Source organism: Loxodonta africana, chromosome 15 (genome assembly GCF_030014295.1).
Source record: "Loxodonta africana isolate mLoxAfr1 chromosome 15, mLoxAfr1.hap2, whole genome shotgun sequence".
Taxonomy (NCBI): Eukaryota; Metazoa; Chordata; class Mammalia; order Proboscidea; family Elephantidae; genus Loxodonta; species Loxodonta africana.
This window is the reverse complement of record NC_087356.1, coordinates 70,028,712-70,034,236: the sequence shown is the minus strand read 5'-3', so window position 1 is coordinate 70,034,236 and position 5,525 is coordinate 70,028,712.

The window sequence follows — 5,525 nt, the reverse complement described above, 5'->3', positions numbered from 1 at the left end:
CCCTAACAATGTCTGTCACATCTTTAAAATTCAGAATGAAACAAGAACAATAAATTACACTTATGTGAGAATATTAAATACTTGAGAGCCAATGGGTAAAAGGGGAAATTCTACTTGTTTAGTTTCCCAAGATTTGATACCTGTGAGATATGAATCTAGTGGGAGGTCATTATGATTATTTATTTCTAATCAGACACATAGCATCTATATCCAGAGAATAAATTCTCTCTATCAACCAACCAATGCAAAGGGCCTTGGGCATCAGTATCGTGAAATCAAGACTAGTGACTGATAATAATTGCCAAAGGAGACTTTATTAAGTTATGTGTCACACATCATCAATGAGTACTGCAAGGTTAGTGTTCAGAACTATCCAACAGGATCATCAGAATCATTTTCCTCTCCAGAACAAAGGAGAAGAAAAATGTACAGAGCAGAACTCTTTAGGAAGAAGGAGTCTTTGACTTTTAGGATATTAGATTCCTCTGCTCTAGCCTTCATCCCAATGTACTTAATGATGAACATAACGAATTATGTATCTCTACTTGTCCTCTGTCTTAGTTATCTAGTGCTGGCATAACAGAAATACCACAAATGGATGGCTTTAACAAACAGAAATTTATTTCCTCACAGTTTAAGAGGCTAAAAGTCCAAATTCAGGCTGGCAGCCCTAGGGGAAAGTTTTCCTTCTCTTTTGTCTCTGGGGGAAGGTTCTTGTCTTTTCTTATCTTCTGCTCCAGGGCAATCTTATTCTTCAGATTTGGCATCTCTCTCCCCCCATCTCTGCTCCTCTGGCTTGCTTAATCTCTTTTATATCTCAGAAGAGATTGATTCTACATAAACTTGCCCTAATCCTGCCTCATTAACATAACAGAGACAATCCATCCCCAACTAGGATTATAACCACAGACATAGATGTTAGGATTTATAACACGTATTTTGGGAGGATATAGTTCAATCCATGGCATCCTCACTCTAATATTCACACACAGGTTTCCTTATCATCTCCCTGTCCTCTCCATTATAAAATTATGGCAAACATTTCTTTGTTTGCACATTTAAGTTCAGGCACAGATATATCTCTGTTTACTGATACTTAGTCTGTGTTAACTTCTAACCTTCTTTCAGAGATTTCATTTAGCACATTTTTATTGAGACTCATTATATGCAAGTCATTGTGCTAGGCACTTTTTTAGTTTACAGTCTAGAGAAGAAGAAAAACCAGTAAATAAATCATGGTAAGTAATACAGAATTAAATGATTAAGTGCTAACTGTAAATGTAAACAAATTCATGGCGATATAGAAAATGGTCTTATTAACTTGGTTCTTCTGCTGTGCCTTAAATATTATATTAGTTTTTATAGGGAGAAGAGGTGGAAGAAGAAGAAAGTTGAGGAACCATGATGAGTCAAAACCAAGAGCCTATCAAACACCCTTTTGTGAAAGAGCCAAAATATGCAATATTGTTGGTAAATAAAACAAAAAGTTTATAATAAAAGTAATCTTTGAATGGCATGAAAATTGGTCTGAACTTTATTTATAGACCATGGAGAATATTGATGACTTTTAAGAGTTTAATAATCAGTAAATTAATTGTAAATCTCTGTATTATTATGTGTATTAATGTACAAAGGACCAACAGGAAAGTGATGCTAAGAAAATAAATTACAGCCATGATTATGGAAATGAAAATTTTGGGCAAATGAAAGCTATTTAAGAGAGAAACTCAATAGATTGCAATTAAAACAACGCTGACATTTATGACGTTCTTGCCAATAACCAATAACTGTATTAAGTATCTTCCAGGTGTCACTTTATTTAGCTTTCACATCACATCCAGGACATAGATATTAACATTTGCTTTTTTTTTTTTTTTCTAGAGGTTTGGAGAGTGGTAATACTCTGCCCAAGGTTACAGAGCAAGCACATGTTGAGATTTGAATGCAAGACTGTCTAACAATAGCCCGTTGCTGTCAACTCAATTCCAAGTCATAGCAACGGTATAGCACAGAGTAGAACTGCTCCATATGGTTTCCAAGGATTGGGATTGGATTGGATTCAAACTGCTGACTTTTTGGTTAGCAGCTGAGCTCTTAACCATTGTTAGTCTAACAATAGTCAGATTAAATTTATACAATCATGAAATACTGGAATTGAAAGAGGTATTAAAGATGATATATCTAATGTTTATCTAGTACTTTTGTCCTTGAACAATATAAGCGCTAAGTGATAATTCAGGCTATGCTTGAAGAGTTCTAATTGTGAGTACATGGCCGCACACTAAGGCATCTAATTTCATTTCTGGGTGTGTCTCACTGCCAGAATGTTCTCACTTGTGTTGAAACAAAATTTCTCTCTCCATGGTTTCCAGCAGTTAGTTTCACTTCAACCTTTTTAAGACATGTAAAAAAAAAGTCCAAAAAACCAAAAAATCAATTGTTGTAGAGACGATTTTGACACCTAGTGACACTATATGCCAGAATAGAAGTGCTCCATATGGTTTCCAAGGCTGTAATCTGTACAGAGTCGATTGCCACATTCAAAAGTCTGAAACCATCAATGACAGGAATGGAATGGGAGCAGTGTTGTAGCAAGTAAAAATGATCAAGGAAGTTTTCCATAAACAGAATTAAATACTGCTTGGCTTGCCATGTCATTTGGTGGGCAAGTCAGACTTACAGGGTGAATGATGTTGCATTCATATTTATTTATTCAATAGAAAATAAAAGGACATTAAATATGCAAAAATATCATTAACTGAGGAATTGAAATAATGTATCAGGATATAGAAAATATATACACATGTATAATAGTGTATTAAAGGAAATATATGATTCACAATTAATTGAATTCCTTTATTATGGAAAAATTAAAATTATACTAAAAGAATATTTAAAAGAGTTTTTTTGTAGTGATGGAAAAACGGTAGTTTTTTTCCCCCTTCTTTATACTTTTCTAAAAATAGAAAATAATCATATTGTATCTAAAATTGATCTTTTGTCAAATTTCAAATTTTATTCTTTATTTATGATTGGAAAACTAATGCATGAAATTTGAAAATAGAGAAATCATAAGGACGAAATCATGATTAGGTTCAATGTTGTGTTTATGGTCTTTCTTTTGTAAATTAGAAACTTAAAAATGAAATGGAATAAATAAATATCAATATCCTAGGCACTAGTGAGCTGAAATAAACTGGCCATTTTGAGTCACACAATCATATGGTCTGCTATGCCACGTATGACAAAGAAAAATAGCATTCACTTCATTGTGAAAAAGAACATTTTGAGATCTATCCTGAAGTACAATGCTGTCAGGGATACAATAGTATTCAAAGGCCTACAAGGAAGACCAGTTAATAAGACTATTCTTCAAATTTATGCACCAATCACTAAGGCCAAAGATGAAGAAATGAAGATTTTTACCAAGCTTTGCAATATGAAATTTATCAAACAGTCAATCAGGATTCACAAATAATTACTGGTGATTGGAATGTGAAAGTTGGGAACATCGAGGATCAGTAGTTGGAAAATATGGCCTTGGTGACAGAAATGATGCTGGAAATCACATGGTAGAATTTTGTAATACCAGCAACTTCTTCAATGAAAATACCTTTTTTGAGCAACATAAAGGGTAACTCTACATTCAGACCTGGCTGGATAGAATACAGAGGAATCAAATCTGCTACATTTCGGAAAGAGGAGAAGGAAAAGCTCAATATCATCAGTCAGAACAAGGTGAGGGGCCAACTGCAGAATAGACTATCAATTGCTCATATGCAAGTTCAAGGTGAAGCTGAAGAAAATTAGAGCAAGTCCAGGAGGAGCCAAAGCACAACCTTGAGTACATCCCACCTGAATCTGGAGACCATCTCAAGAATAGATTTGATGCACCGAACACTAATGACTGACGACCAGACAAGCTGAGGACTGACTCCAAGGACATGATACCTGTAGAAAGCAAGAGGTCATTAAAAAGACAAGAAAGAAAGAAAAGGCCAAAATGGATGTCAGAAAAGACTCTGAAACTTGCTTTTGAACATTAAGTAGCTAAAGCAAAAGGAAGAAATGATGAAGTAAAAGAGATGAACAGATGATTTCAAAGGGCAGCTCAAGAAGACAAAGTGAAGTATAATGACATGTGTGAAGACCTGGAGTTTGAAAACCAAAAGGAAAGAACACGGGTAGCATTTCTCAAATGAAAGATCTGAAGAAAAAATTTAAGCCTTGAGTTGCAACAGTGAGAGTCTCTATGGGCAAAATACTGAATGATGCAGGACACATCAAGAGAAGATGGAAGGAATACACAGAGTCACTGTACCAAAAAGAACTGGTCAACACTCAACCATTTCACGAGGTCGCATATATCAAGAACCTATGGCACTGAAGGAAGAAATTCAAGTTGCACTGAAAACACTGGCAAAAAACAAGTCTCCAGGCATTGATGAAATACCAATAGAGACATTTTAAAAAGCATATGGAGCTCTGGAAGTGCTCATTCGTCTATGCTAAGTAATTTGGAAGAGAGCTACCTGGCCAGCTGGCAAAAAGAGATCCATATTTGTGCCTGTTCCAAAGAAAGGTGATCCAACCAAATGCAGAAATTATCAGTTTTGCTGATGATCATTGAAAACTGGCTGCAGCAGTACATTGACAGGGAACTACCAGAAATTCAAGTTGAATTCAGAAGAGCATGTGGAACCACGGATATCATTGCTAATGTCAGACGGATCCTGGCTGAAAGCAGAGAATACCAGAAAGGAGTTTATCTGTGTTTTATTGATTATGAAAAGGCATTCAACTGTGTGGATCATAACAAATTATGGATAATATTGCAAGTAATGGGAATTCCAGAACACTTAATTGTGCTAATGAGAAACCTGTACATAGACCAAGATGCAATCGTTCAAACAGGATAAGGGGATACCGCATGGTTTAAAATCAGGAAAGGCATGCATCAGTGTTGTCTTCTTTCGCCATACTTATTCCATCTGTATGCTGAGCAAATAACCCCAGAAGCTGGCCTATATGAAGAATAATGAGGCATCAGGATTGGAGGAAGATTCATTAACAACCTGTGATATCCAATGGCACAGCCTTGCTCTCTAAAAGTGAGGAGGACTTGAAACACTTACTGACAAAGATCAGAGACCACAGCCTTCAGTAGCGATTGAACCTCAACATAAAGAAAGAAAAATCCTCACTTCTGGACCAATAAGCAACATCATGATAAAGAGAGAAAAAATTGAAATTCTCAAGGATTTTTTTTTTTTTTGCTTGGTTCCACAATCAATGCCCAGGAAAGCAGCAATCAAGAAATCAGTTGACTTATTGCATTGGGCTAATCTACTACAAAAGACCTCTTTAAAGTGTTTAAAAAAGCAAAGGTGTCACTTGGAGGGCTAAGGAAAGTGAGACTGAACCAAGCCATAGTATTTTGAATTGCCTCACATGCATGGAAAAGCTGGACAATGAATACAGAAGACCCAAGAAGAACTGATGCCTTTGAGTTTTGGTGTTGGCAA